At 37.4% G+C, this 15767-nt stretch overlaps 1 long non-coding RNA gene across 1 annotated transcript in view; it reads right to left on the reverse strand.

Moving 5' to 3' along the window:
- Window positions 1-228: 228 nt before the first annotated feature.
- LOC137217819 (uncharacterized) overlaps window positions 229-15767 on the reverse strand; it is a 35067-nt gene continuing 19528 nt past the window's right edge. The window contains exon 3 of the long non-coding RNA XR_010940275.1: window positions 229-325. This is a non-coding gene — a long non-coding RNA (uncharacterized lncRNA). The remainder of the gene's footprint in view (window positions 326-15767) is intronic.

Raw genomic sequence — 15767 nt, forward strand, 5'->3', positions numbered from 1 at the left:
CAAATTCTGAGTTTGTAAACCACAGTATGTTTCCATTAGGCTCTTTGAAGGGAAAGATATTATACATAGGAAAATATAACTTGCAGAATATTTTCAACTGAACATTGTCAAATACTTAAAACAAAATTTTAGGCACTGTGTAAAACAAGTAATGCAAACATTACATGAATGTAAAACACAGTTGATAGAATCTGTATTTTTAAAGAATAAATTTATTTATTTTATTTTTGGCTGTGTTGGGTCTTCGCTACAGTGCACGGGTTTCTCATTGTGGTGGCTTCTCTTGTTGTGGAGCACGGGCTCCAGAGCGCAGACTCAGTAGAACCTGTATTTAATGAAATGTTCATCAGTGACTGATGAGTGGAACAATCAAACAATCTACCAGCCAATTAGAAGCAATTAATACTAGTATTGACAGTAATGGCCAACCACAAGTTTGCTTGGTTATACTAAACTATTTTTAACGTCTTTGGGAGATACTCTTAACTGCAATGGGGCAATCCAGTTAAACAGATATTGGTTCAAGTCCTGCTCCATTATTTAATATCCATTTGACTTTTGGAGTTAATTAACATCCTTTATAAAATTAATTTATTAACTTAATATGTCCTTTTAAAATACACTAAATGTATCCTTTAAAAATGTTTTTTAATTGAAGCATAGTTGCTTTACAATATTAAATTAGTTGCAGGTGTACTACATAAAGATTCAACAATTTTATACGTTATATTCCATTTAAAGATATTATAAGATTGGCTATATTACCTGTGCGGTACAATATATCTTGTAGCTAAGTAGTTTGTAAGTCTTATACCCTACTTCTACTTGCCCAGCCCACTTCCCTTTTTCCACAGGTAATCACTAGTTTGTCCTCAATATCTGTGAGTCTGTTTCTGTTTTACTACATTCATTCTTTTATTTTTGTTTTTTAGATTCCACATATAAGTGAAAACACACAGTATTCATCTTTCTCTGTTTGACTTATTTCATTAAGCATAATACTTTCCAGCCTCATCCATGTTAATGCAAATGGCGAAATTTCATTCATTTTTCGCTCGAGTAGAATTCTGTGGTATATACCATATCTTTTTTGCCCATTCATTTGTCAGTGGATACTTAGGTTTCTTCTATAACTTGGCTGTTGTATTTAAAGCTGCTATGAACATTGGGGTCCATGAAACTTTTCAAATTAGTGTTTTCATTTACAGAGGTAGAATTTCTGGGTTATATGGTAGCGCTATTTTTATTTTTTCAAGGCACCTCCATACTCTTTTCCATAGTGGATGAACCAATATACATTTCTGCCAATAATGCATGAGGGTTCTCTTCCCCACATCCTTGCCAACTGTTGCTACTTCTGGTCTTTTTGATGATAGCCATTCTGACAGGTGTGAGGCAATATCTCCTTGTGCTTTGATTTGCATTTCTCTGAAGACTTCCGTTGTTGAGCACCTTTTCATGTGCCTGTTGGCCATCTGTATGTCTTCTTTGGAGGAATGTCTACCTAGGTCTTTTGCCAATTATTTTAATGTAGTTATTGAATTGTATGAGCTGTTTATATATTTTGGGTATTAACACCTTATCAGTCATATCACTGGAAATATTTTCTCCCATTTCATCAATTGTCTTTTTGTTTGTCAATGGTTTCTTTTGTTGTGCAAAAGCTTCTAAGTTTAATTAGGTCTCATTTGTTCATTTTTGTTTTTGTTTCCTTTGCTCTAGGAGACAGATCCAAAAAATATTGCTATGATTTTTATCAAAGAGTGTTTTGCCTATGTTTTCTTCTAGGAGTTTTATTGTTTCCGGCCCTACATTTAGGTCTTTAATCTATTTTTAGTTTATTTTTGTATATCATATGAGAAAATGTTCTAATTTTATTCTTTTACATATAGTTGTCCAGTTCTTCCAGCACCACTTATTGAAGAGACTGTCTTTTCTCCATTGTATATTCTTGCCACTTTTGTTGTAGATTAATTAACCATAGTGGGTGGGTTTATTTTTGGACTCTCTATTGTGTTTCAACTCTGTTTCTGTTTTTTGTACCAGTAGCATACCATTTTGATTACTGTAGCTTTGTAGTACAGGCTGAAGTCAGGGAGTAATACCTCCAACTTTTTTCTCTTCTTCTCCAGATTATTTTGGCTACCTGGGAGTTTTATGTGGTTCCACATAAATTTCATAAAATTATTTTTCTAGTTCTGTGAAAAAGGCCCTGGGTATTTTACTAGAGATTGCATTAAATCTGTAGATTGCTTTGGGTCATATAAACATTTTAACAATATTAATCCTTCCAATCCATGAACATGCAATATCTTTCCATTTCTTTGTATAATTTTCAGTTTTTACTTCATCAATGTTTTATAGTTACAGAGTATAGATTTTTCAATTCCTTAGTTAAGTTTATTCACAGATATTTTACTCTTTTTAATGTGATTGTAAACAGGATTTTTTCTTGCTTTCTCTTTCTGGATGGTTCCTTATTAGTATATAGAAAAGCACCAGATTTCTGTGTATTAATATTGTATCCTGCAACTTTACCAAATTTATTTATTTGTTCTAATATGTATATGTATATATACACAACATATTATATATACATATATACATATATATAAATATACACATTTTTTGGTGGAGACTTTAGGTATTCTATATGTTAGTATCATGTCATCTGCAAATAGTGACAGCATTACTCCTTCCCTCCCAATTTGGATTCATTTTATTATTTTTTTTCTAGTTTGATTGCTGTGGCTAGGACTTCCAATACTACATTAAATAGAAGTGGCCAGAGTGGGCATCTTTGTCTTGTTCCTGATTTTAAAAACAAAGTTTTCAGCTTTTCACTTTTGAACATGATGTTAGCTGTGGGTCTGTCATATATGGTCTTTATTATGTTGAGATATGTTGCCCCTAAACCCACTTTGATGAGAGTTTTTTTAAAAAATGAATTAGTTAATTTTTGGCTGCCTTGGGTCTTCATTGCTGCACACAGGCTTTCTCTAGTTGTGGCAAGCAGGTGCTACTCTTCATTGCGGTGCACAGGCTTCTCATTGCAGTGGCTTCCCATGTTGCAGAACACGGGCTCTAGGCGTGTGAGCTTCAGTAGTTGTGGTGCATGGGCTTAGTTGCCCGCGGCATGTGAGATCTTCCCGGACCAGGGCTCAAACCCATTTCCCCTGCCTTGGCAGGCGGATTCTTAACTACTGTGCGACCAGAGATCCCCAACAAAACATTTTCTTAAACTGAATATAATTTGCCTTGGTAGGATTCATTCTTTCTTGGAACTCATGACTCTATTCTCCTTTCAAATTTATTTCTTTGAGAACATTTATTGTATACTTGTTCCACCATTGTATTTTTTTTGCAGTTTTTTTTATTTTTAAAATATCTTTATTGGAGGATAACTGTCCCACAATGGTGTGTTAGTTTCTGCTTCACAACAAACCGAATCAGCTATACACATACATATGTTCCCACATCTCTTCCCTCCTGCATTTCCCAGCCGCCCACCCTCCCCATCCTACCCCTCTAGGTGGTCACAAAGTACCAAGCTGATCTCCCTGTGCTATGCGGCTGCTTCCCACTAGCTATCTATTTTACGTTTGGTAGTGTATATATGTCCATGCCACTCTCACACTTTGTCACAGGTTACCCTTCCCCCTCCCTATATCCTCAAGTCCATTCTCTAGTAGGCCTGTGTCTTTATTCCCATCTTGCCCCTAGGTTCTTCACGACCTTTAGTTTTTTAGATTCCATATATATGTGTTAGCACACGGTATTTGTTTTTCTCTCTCTGACTTACTTCACTCTGTATGACAGACTCTAGGTCCGTCCATCTCAGTACAAATAACTCAATTTCGTTTCTTTTTATGGCTGAGTAATAAACCATTGTATATATGTGCCACATCTTCTTTATCCATTCACCTGTTGATGGACACTTAGGTTGCTTCCATGTCCTGGTTATTGTAAATAGAGCTGCAATGAACATTTTGGTACATGACTCTTTTTGAATTATGGTTTTCGCAGGGTATATGCCCAGTAGTGGGATTGCTGGGTCGTATGGTAGTTCTATTTGTAGTTTTTTAAGGAACCTCCATACTGTTCTCCATAGTGGCTGTATCAATTTACATTCCTACCAACAGTGCAAGAGTGTTCCCTTTTCTCCACACCCTATCCAGCATTTATTATTTCTAGATTTTTTGATGATGGCCATTCTGACTGGTGTGAGATGATATCTCATTGTAGCTTTTTTTTTTTTTTTTTGCGGTACATGGCCCTCTCACTGTTGTGGCCTCTCCTGTTGCAGAGCACAGGCTCCGGATGCGCAGGCTCAGTGGCCATGGCTCACGGGCCCAGCCACTCCACGGCATGTGGGATCTTCCCAGACCGGGGCACGTACCTGCGTCCCCTGCATCGGCAGGCGGCCTCTCAACCACTGTGCCGCCAGGGAAGCCCCTCATTGTAGTTTTGATTTGCATTTCTCTAATGATTAATGATGTTGAGCATTCTTTCATGTGTTTGTTGGCAATCTGTATATCTTCTTTGGAGAAACGTCTATTTAGATCTTCTGCCCATTTTGGATTGGGTTGTTTGTTTTTTTGATATAGAGCTGCATGAGCTGCTTGTAAATTTTGGACATTAATCCTTTGTCAGTTGTTTCATTTGCAAATATCTTCTCCCATTCTAAGGGTTGTCTTTTGGTCTTGATTATGGTTTCCTTTGCTGTGCAAAAGCTTTTAAGTTTCATTAGGTCCCATTTGTTTATTTTTGCTTTTATTTCCATTTTTCTAGGAGGTGGGTAACAGAAAGATCTTGTTGTGATTTATGTCACAGAGTGTTCTGCCTTTGTTTTCCTGTAAGCGTTTGATAGTTTCTGGCCTTACATTTATCAAAATCAAAAATAAGTTTACCATATGTGCATGGGTTTATCTCTGGGCCTATCCTTCCTGATGCTTACATTTCAGAGGAATGGCTTTCAGGTCATTGAGAAAGACACTCCTGGGTTGTAGGAGGTACAGAAACATCACAGCAGAGAAAGGATTCACATTTGTAATTAGTTAATGCTCTATGAGAGGGAGGGCATGGGGCCTATATTCAGGTAAATTCTTTCGGCAGCATTCAACCTCCTCAAGCAGGTTTTTTAATGAGGTCATCCTAGGGACACTGCTTTATGCTGGTAGTAGCTATCCTAGAGAATGGTCTTTCTTTGCCCAAAGGTTTACATGGAGTTGTTATGTTCTTGGTGTTCTGCAGGTCTTACCATAATTTTGGATGTGTTACAGAAAATGCCACTGCACAGATTCCAGACTTTAAAGAAAACTTACTCATTGGTCCAAATATCAAATCAGTCAGAATATTGCACTTTATAACCTTTTTTTTTTTTTTTTTTTTTTTACCGTACGCGGGCCTCTCACTGTCGCGGCCTCTCCCGCTGCGGAGCACAGGCTTCGGACGCACAGGCCCAGCGGCCATGGCTCACGAGCCCAGCCACTCCGCGGCATGTGGGATCCTCCCGGACCGGGGCAGGAACCCGTGTCCCCTGCATCGGCAGGCGGACTCCCAACCACTGCGCCACCAGGGAAGCCCGTATAACCTTTTTTGTTTAGTTTCAGAAAAATTGTGGGAGACAGAATAACTCTAACTAGTGCGTCTCTTTGATTTTGGTGTTCTTGTGAGTGCTTTTTCCAAGTTCCACAGGACTTTAGGCCACAGAAATCTCACCACCCCTTTGGAATTTTTTACTTTTTTTGAAAGCTTCTACTGAGGCAGTACAGAACTAACTTCTAGATAAGTGTGATGCATTATGACCTCTGGCAAGATAACTGATCAAATATGGGATATCACATACTGAGATGGGGAAGTTTTGCTTCCTTGTGGTGTTCATGTTTCCAAAATTGGCATTAGGCACAAACATCATTTGGGAACCTTAGCTAAAAATTAGAACTTAACAAGTTTTATGAAAAGAATACCATTTTAACATTGCACTGTAGGATTTTTGTTTACATCCCTGACTCTACTTCTGTTTTGTAAATAAATTCATTTTTACCCTTTTTCTAGATTCCACATATAAGAGATATCCTATGATATTTGGTTTGCTATGTCTGACTTACTTCACTCAATATGACAATATCTAGGTCCATCCATGTTGCTGCAAATGGCATTATTTTGTTCATTTTTATTGCTGAGTTATATTCCACTGTAGATATATACCACATCTCCTTTATCTGTTTATCTGTTTTATGGTTTTTGGGTTTTTTTTTTTGCGGTACTCAGGCCTCTCACTGCTATGGCCTCTCCCGTTGCGGAGCACAGGCTCCGGACGCACAGGCTCAGCGGCCATGGCTCACGGGCCTAGCCGTGGCATGTGGGATCTTCCCAGACTGGGGCATGAACCCATGTCCCCTGCATCAGCAGGCAGACTCTCAACCACTGCACCACCAGGGAAGCCCTGTTTATCTGTTTTTATTAAAAAATAATTACCTAATTTTTATTTTTTGCTACATCAAATCTTAGTTGAGGCACATAGGATCTTTTGTTGCAGCACACGAGCTCTTTGTTGTGGCATGTGAGCTTCTCTCCAGTTGCGGCACATGGGCTCTGTGGTTGAGGCGCTCAGGCTCAGTAGTTGCCCTGTGGCATGTGGCGTCTTAGTTCCCTGACCAGGGATTGAACCCATGCCCCCTGCATTGGAAGGTGGATTCTTAACCGCTGGACCACCAGGTAAGTCCCTATCCATTCCTCTGTTGATGGACATTGAGGTTGCTTCCATGTCCTGGCTATTGTAAATAGTGCTGTAATGAACATTGGGGTGCATGTATTTTTTTTCAAATTATGTTTTTCTCTGGGTATATGCCCAGAAGTGGGATTGCTGGATCATATGGTAGCTGTATTTTGCTTTTATAAGGAACCTCCATAGTGTTCTCCATAGTGACTGCACCAATTTAAACTCCCATCAACAGTGTAGGAGGGTTCCCTTTATGCCACACCCTCTCCAGCATTTACTGTTTGTAGATTTTTTGATGATGGCCATTCTGACTGGTGTGAGGTGATCCCTTATTGTAGTTTTGATTTGCATTTCTCTGATAGTGTTGTTGAGCATCTTTCCATGTGCATACTGGCCATCTGTATGTCTTCTTTGGAAAGATGTCTATTAAGGTCTTCTGCCCATTTTTTGATTGGGTTCTTTATTTTCTTTATTGAATTGTATGAGCTGTTTGTATATTTTGGAGATTAAGCCCCATTGGTTGCACTAGTTGCAAATATTTTTTTCCCATTCTGTAGGTTGTCTTTTCATATGATTTATGTCGTATGATAATGTTTTGCCTATGCTCTCTTCCAGGAGTTTTATGGCGTTATTTCTTATGTTTAAGTCTTTAACCCATTTTGAGTTTATTTTTGTGTATGGTGTGTTTTATCTTCATTGATTTACATGCAGCTGTCATACCTTCCCAACACCATTTGCTGAAGAGAATGTATTTTTTCCATGGTTTATTCTTGCCACCTTTATTGAAGATTAATTGACTACAGGTGTGTGAACTTATTTCTGGGCTTTCTACTCTGTTCTTTGATTCAAATGGCTGTTTTTGTGCAAAAATTATGCTGTTTTGATAACTGTAGCTTTGAAGTATTGTCTGAAGTCAAAGGGTGTCACCTCTTGCTTTGTTCTCTTTCCTCAGGATTCTTTTGGCACTACCGGGACTTTTATGGTTCCATATAAATTTTATGATATTTGTTATAGTTCTGTGAAAAATGTCATGAGTATTTTGATAGATATTGCATTAAATCTGTATATTGCTTTGGGTAGTATGGCCACTTTTAACAATATTAATTCTTCCAATCCAAGAGCATGGGATATCTTTCTATTTCTTTGAATCATCTTCAATTTCCTTTATTAATGTTTTGTAGTTCTTAGCATATAAGTCTCTCACCTCCTTGGTGAGGTTTATTTCTACATATTTTATTTTTTAATGTCATTTTAAAAGGGACTGTCTGTTTACTTTCACTTTTTGATATTTTATTGTTAAAGAAATGCAACTGATTACTGTAAGTTAATCTTGTCTCCTGCTACCTTGTTGAATTTATAGTTCTAGTAGTTTTTGTGTGAAGTTTTTAGGGTTTTCTACATGTAGAATCTTGTCATCTGCACAAAGTGACAATTCTATATTTTCCCTACCAGTTTGACCAAATGTCACTCTTGATGCCCTCAGGAGGGCACTCAGATATACTGCCATAGAGTAGGGAAAATGTGAGTTTGTCATGTGAGATGCTGAGGGTTCCCATAGGTCAGCTGAGGGTTTCTACAGGTGAGGCTTTCCCAATGGCTCATGCACTAGGCTTCCTGATGGAGTCCATAGCACAGTGAGCAGAAATTGTATCCCTTTAATGCCTTTTTTGCTGCTCTCCTAATCTTTTCCCTCCCCACAGTGATGGAGCCCCTAATTTAAAACTCTGGATGCTGTGAGAGACAAATGAGTTTATTTGGCAGAGTCACACAGAGCTGTGAAGCCACAATTTCATTTACCCTCTGAGGAAAAAAACAGCCTGAGAGGGTCTCATTTAGCCCTAAGCTGTGCCCCCTTATTGTAGAGGTTGATGTGGGCAAAGTCAAGCTGTTCTTCTTACCCATTCCAATGCACCAAAACTTGTTTTTATTCCCCTCCAACAGAGTGCTGAAATTTCTCCTCTGGGAGCCTGGACTTCCACAAAGGCTCTCTTGTCCATGGGGACTGACCCAGTCAGTATTCTCCAGGTACTCCCAGACTGTGGCCAAGAAAGACTGGTACTTGTTTACACTCTCATCCATGCTCCACAGGTTGAATCAAAGTCCATCTACCTATAACTCAATGCACAGGTGGGCAAAAAATCCTCCCAGGTCCCTTGTTGTATGGTGAGGATCTCACATCTCTCAAGGATGCACTTTTTTTTGTTCATGGACAGATATCGACAGATAGCATATTTTTGTTGGTAAAGATGGGGACAAAAAAAGAGGAACATCTTATGCCTCCGTAAAGTTGATGTCACTCTTAAATCAGTTGTCTTAAGTAGGTCCAATGAGCTAAGGAAACAATGGGAAAAGAACTGAAGGAAATTGGGAAAATAATGTCCAAGCAAAATGAAAATAAAGGGATAGAAATTATATTAAAAAAAAAACCCAAAAAGAAATTCTGGGACAGCAAAGTACAAGACCTGAAGTGAAATACTGAATAGATGTGTCCACATCAGATTTGATCAGGCAAAATAAAGGATTAGTGAACTTAAAGATAACCCAATGAAAGTATTCTATCTGATAAGCAGGAAAAAAAATGGGGAAGAATTAACAAAGTCTGCGGTACTTATAGGACACAACCAAACATATCAACATACACTTTATAGGAGTTCCTAAAGGAGAAAAGAGAGATAAAGGAGCAGAAAATATCTTGAAAGAGTAGTGGAACAAAACTTCCCTAATTTGAATATGACAGGAATATACATGGTCAAGAAGCACAACAAACCATAGGCAAGATAAACTCAAAGAGACCCCAAACCAAACACGTTGTAATGAAATTGTCTAAATCTAAAGATATAGAATTTTGAAAGCAGCAAGAAAGAAGATACTCATCACTTACATGGGATCCTCAGTAACAATAACAGGTAATCTCTCTTACTGCATGGAGAAAAACTAAAATTATTTCCCATCAAATCAGGATTAAGAATGCCCACTTTCACCACTTCCATTCAATACTATACTGAAAATTGAAGGCACAACATTTAGGCAAGAAAAAGAAATAAAAGTTATCCAAATTGGGAGGCCCGCGCACCACGATGAAGAGTGGCCCCCGCTCGCCGCAACTGGAGAAAGCCCTCGTGCAGAAACGAAGACCCAACACAGCCAAAAATAAATAAATAAATAAATATAAAAGTTATCCAAATTGGAAAGGAAGCAGTAAAATTATCTCTGTTTACTAATGACGTAAACTTATATGTAGAAAACCTAAAGATCCCAGACATAAAAAAAAAGTTAGAGCTAATAAACAAATTCTACCAATTTTCATTATACAAAATCAACACACACATTCAAAATCAATTGCATTTAGGTACTCTGGTAATGAACAAAAAGAAAATTAAGAAAACAGTTTCATTTAAAATAGCATCAAAAAGAATAAAATACTTAGGTATAAATTTAATCAAAGAGAGGAAAGACTTGTATGATAAAAAGTACAAAATGTTGCTAAAAGACAGTAAAGAAGACCTAGATAAATATAAAGCCATACTGTATTCATGGATTAAAAGACAATAATGTTATAATGATAATTATAACATTATTATATTATGTTATATATATATAATATATATTATATATATATTATGTTATATTATAACATACCCAAAGAATCTACAGATTTAATGCAATTCTTATCAAAATCTCAAAATAATTTTTTACAGATATAGAAAAATCAATCCTAAATTTTAACTGGATTCTCAAGGGATACTAAATAGCCAAAATAATTGAAGAACAAAGTTGGAAGATTCGTACTGCTTCATTGCAAATACGCTAAAACCTACAATAATCAAAACAGTATGATACTGGCATAAAGGCAAAATACCAGTTAAGTAGAACAGCCAGCCAGTTACAGGATGCCAAGAACATTTGGTGGGTGAAGACAGTCTTTTCCAGAAATGGTGCCAGGGAGAATGAATACCTGTATGCAAAATAATGAAGTTGGACCCTTGTATACAAGAATTAACTCAAAATGAATCAAAGACCTAAATATAAGACATTAAAATATAAACTCTTGGAAGAAAACATCAGGAGAAGCTTCATGATATTGGATCTGACACTAATTTTTTTTGACGTGACCAAATCACAGGGAGCAAAATAAAAAAATAAATTGAATTTCAACAAAATTAAAATTTTTTTGGTATCAAGTGTACTATCAACAGAGTGAAAGGGCAACCCACAGATTGGGAGAAAATGTCTATGACTCATATATATGATAAGCGATTAATATCCAAAGATATAAAAAATTCCTATAATTCAACAGTAACAACAACAAAAACTCAATTTTAAAAAAGGGTAAAGAGCGTAATAGAGATTTCTCCAAATAAGATACACTCATGAACAATAAGCACGTGAAAGGAGACTCAACATCATTATTCATTAGGTAAATGCAAATGAAAACCACTTCATAGCTATTATGATACATATATTTTTAATGGAAAATAAGCTTTGGGGAAATTGTGAAGAAATCTGGATCCTTGGAGGGAATGCAAAATGGGGCAGCCAATATGGAAAACAGTTTGGTTCTCCTCAAAATTTAAGCACAGCATTACAGCATGATCCAGCAATTCTGGTCCTAGCTATATATATAAAAAAATTTAAAGCAGGTATCAAGCAGATACTTGCACAACAGCATTTACATCACTGTTGTTAATATTAGCTAAATGTGGAAACAACCCAAATGTCCATCAAGAGGTGAATAAACAAAATGTGGCCTGTGCATAAAACGACTCTTATTCAATCTTAAAAAGGAACAAAATTCTGACATTATGCTAAAACATGGATGAACTTCAAAGACATTAAGTGAAATAATCTAGTTATAAAAGGACAAATACTGGTATGGAGTACTTGAAAGTAGTAAAATTCATAGAAACAGAAAGTGGAATCGTGGGTTCCAGGATTTGCATATGGGGAAAATGAGGAGTTGTTTAATGGGTATAGAATTTTAGTTTTGCATGATGAAAAGTTCTGGAGATTGGTTGCCTAGCAATGTGAAGTTACTTAACGCTACCAAACTGTACATGTAGAAATGGTTTAGGTGTCAAGTCTTATGTTACATATATTTTACCACAACAAAAACCCAGATCCACTTAAAGAAAAAGATCCAATTGTGAATAATACTGTCCAGTAGAATTAATTTATCCCTGTATGACTATGAGGACTAGGAGGGCTCTATCCCTGTACTTTATCTCTGCTTCCCCATGGTTGGTCTTGACTCTGTTTTGAAATTCTGGCTTTTGTGCTACCTCTACCAGCTCAGAGTCACTCATAACAACCTCCTGGTATCAACTGGGAATGTACCATAAACCTCATTCAGGGTTCCCAGGCTGAACTTGTCCATGGTTTGATTTTAGGTACCACCAACTATGCTTTCATTGCTGTTCCACTGTTCCACTTCTACCACGAAGTTGGAGCTTCACCTCCAGGGCAGATGCCTACACTAATAGGCAAAGGAACACAATCATATGAACTTAGACTATGCCCTTTTAAGTGTTTACATTCCAGTCAAGGAGACCCATGTATAAAATTGAAAGTTCTAGGCAAATTGTGAGTGTGGCTTGATAGGCAACTTGCATCTTAAACAACTACCCAGTGCAATTTTCTAGGAATTCATGAAAATTTCCACATCCAGTTGTTCTGACATATGATGACCTTCTGGATGATGACATTTTTTCCCCCTAACGTCACTTCTTTGTGTGGACAGGTTAGTGGCTATTCATCACTAAGTTTTGGCTCCCAAAATCTAAAATTTCCTACATTTGGGGAATTTCCTTCTTATGTAGCAGAATAACATCTCCCATTGTAGAACCTGATCTTGCCAGCTTCCCTTTCAGTCAGTGAGTGCATGCGTCCCACACTTTTCCAACTAGTGCATCTATCAGACACTGAGTTGGAGACAAAGTCTGGGATCTTGCTGGTGAGGCTAGTGACAGCCAGTGTCAGAGGCAGAAGCATAGCTTGCACTTCTCAGGGTAGCATCAGAGCTTAGCATCATTCATGCAAATGATGTGTAAGTGTGCCTGTGCTGGAAGCAAGCATTAGTGTCTTTATAAACTCCCCTTGTGGGGTGGTTCTAACCATTGTTCCTGGTGATTTCAGGAATCATTATTCCCTGATCTTTCCCAGATTCCAAAAATATTCATCTGTTAAATCCCATTCTGTTTAAATCAAATGGAGTAGGTTTCCATAGAAAGAGAATAGTTTCATACAGATTAGTCTGGTACTTGAGTTTCTCAGTGTGGTAGTTGGGTAAATTAAGAACTCCTTATACAATTGCTATCAGATACTTGGAAACAAAGATGAAAATACAAAGAGCAAAATCTACCAGCAGTACTCAAGAACAAAATCCATTTTGTAAAGTCCTGAGAGCCATAGATGGAACCACATCCAGGGGAAGACAAGAGTCCTTTCTGTTGCCAGTACAGCTATCAGAACAGCTCCCAACTGTGATACCTAGAGCAAAACACACCAGTGGCTTTTCAGTCTAGCTGCATATTAGATGTACTTGGGTAGCTTTAAAAATCCCGGTGCCCAAGCCTCACCCCAGACCAATTACATCAGCATCTTTGGAGGTGGGGTACAGCACCAGGTTTCTTGATGGATCCAGTGGTTCCAACGGTGGGGTAACTAACTATTCTAGTTTGCCTAGGACTAAGGAAAACTAAGAGGTTTCACCAGGACACCGGGCTTTCAGTAAAAATGAGAGTTGCAGGTAACCAAGACAGTTGGACAGCCTACTGGCAGCCAGTGTTGAGAATCCCTGCCTTATACCCGTAAAGACTAAGTAAAGCCAATCTGAGATGGGGTTGGAGGTTGGAGGATGCTAGTTTGCAGAAATGGCACATATGGGAGTCAAAAACTTTTCTTCTTTATGTGCCAGCAACTCCACTCCTCAGTATATACCCTAAACAATTAAAAATATTTGTCCACACAAAAACATTTACATGAATGTTCATACTAGCATTATTCATAATGTCAAAAGGCTAACACAACCAAAGTCCATCAACAAATGAAAGGATAAACAAATGGTGGTATAAACGAGTAACTGAAATATTATTCAGCCACAGTATGAATGGAGCACTAATACATGCTACAACAGTAATTTCTTGTATTTTTGTCTGAAATTGAGTATGCTCGGTTGTTTACTTTGACATGTTACTTGTAAAAATGAGTTGTTCACCTGTTTATTTTTCTGATGACTATATGTTCTTTGGAAAGTCTGTTTACTGGAGAAAATACATATCATTTATAGATAGTCACATTATTAAAAGACAGCCATGATTTAAAGCCTTGCTACTGCCTTCAATTTTAAAGGTAAGTGATGAAAAGAGGAATCTACACATTTTAAAACAAAATATGTTGCCTTTATACAAGTTTTTTCTAATTAATCTCTCAGTTCAAATGTATCTTGAGCATTTACCCATACTAAGTATTTTTTGATATAGTAAGTAATCTTTAAAGACTGGATGGTGTTCCAACCTGTGGATGCACTGTCCCTTGTTTAGCTTATTTAAATTGGTCATTTAAACTGTTTCGATTATTTATAAAATATGTCACTACCTAAATTTGACACACATTTATTTTCTGTCACCTTTCACTTCAGATTATATTTTAGGATAAAAGTTTACAGGGGAATTCCCTGGTAGTCCACTGGTTAGGACTCCATGGTTTCACTACCAAGGGCCAGGGTTCAATCCGTAGTTGGGGAACTAAAATCCCACAAGCAGGTTGGTGGGGCCAAAAAAAGAAAGAAAAGTTTACATATAGAGTTGAAGCTTTATCCAATTATTCCTACCCTGCCATCCCAAAATTAATCTCTAATCTTAAATTGGTGATTGTTCTTCCTATTCTATTTTTTTGGTTTGTTTTCTTATTCTTTAGTTCATTATTTAACTACAAACTGTGTATCCATAAATAATATAAATTTTCTCTGTGTTTTTAAAATTCTACACATAAAATGCAAGTACATACCTTTAATTCTCTTAACACTATGATTTTGAAATTTTTTTTTTTTTCGGTATGTGGGTGTCTCACTGTTGGGGCCTCTCCCGTTGCAGAGCACAGGCTCCGACGCACAGGCCCAGTGGCCATGGCTCATGGGCCTAGCTGCTCCGTGGCATGTGGGATCTTCCCGGACCAGGGCACGAACCCGTGTCCCCTGCATCGGCAGGCGGACTCTCAACCACTGCGCCACCAGGGAAGCCCTGATTTTGAAATTTACTCATGTTGACATACATGGAGTTCATTGTAACCCTTATATTATAATTTATAAATATATTAATGTAATTTATTCACAGTTTTTCTACTAATAAACACATAGGTTGTTTCAAGTAATTTAGAATCAATGCTCTTATGATTGAACACGTGTTCAAGAGTTTACCTAGACTTTCTCTAGGGGATATGCCTGGAGAAGAATTAACTGTACCAATTTAAGGAATCTGAGATTCCTGGAAGAGGAATATCTTGTTAGAGGCATGTGCTATTTCAGTTCCTCTAGATACTGGCAAATTGCACACTTCAGCCAGTAGTGAATGAAAGTTTCATTTCCTCACATCCTTGCCACCACTGTGTGTTGTGAGATGTTGTGTTAAGCATCTTTGCGGTTAGACATCTTTTAATGCTTCTTGGCCAATAAGATTCCATCTTTTGTGAATTTCCTGTTCATAGCCTTTGTTTATTACCCTGTTGGATTGTATATCTTTTTTCTTATTGATTTCTAAATGTTTTGAATATATGCTTAATTAAGACAAGGTCTCTAATTGTGTGTGCCATGCACAAATGGGTAATTAAGGAGATTTTGATTATTACAAAAGTAAGAGCAGATGTGGAGGAAAACCAATAAGGGATCATGCAACAGTCAAGGCTGGTAACACTGGTGAGTCCTCACCACTTTCGGTTTGATGTGAAAAAGAAGCTCTGAGGACAATTATTCAGAGATTTTTGGTGTTCCTGTATATGGTCCGAATCTTCTGAGCAAAGGACGCTGAGAGGCTTTGTTAGAGGATGATGG

The sequence above is a fragment of the Pseudorca crassidens genome, chromosome Y (assembly GCF_039906515.1).
Source record: "Pseudorca crassidens isolate mPseCra1 chromosome Y, mPseCra1.hap1, whole genome shotgun sequence".
In the NCBI taxonomy this organism is placed as follows: domain Eukaryota; kingdom Metazoa; phylum Chordata; class Mammalia; order Artiodactyla; family Delphinidae; genus Pseudorca; species Pseudorca crassidens.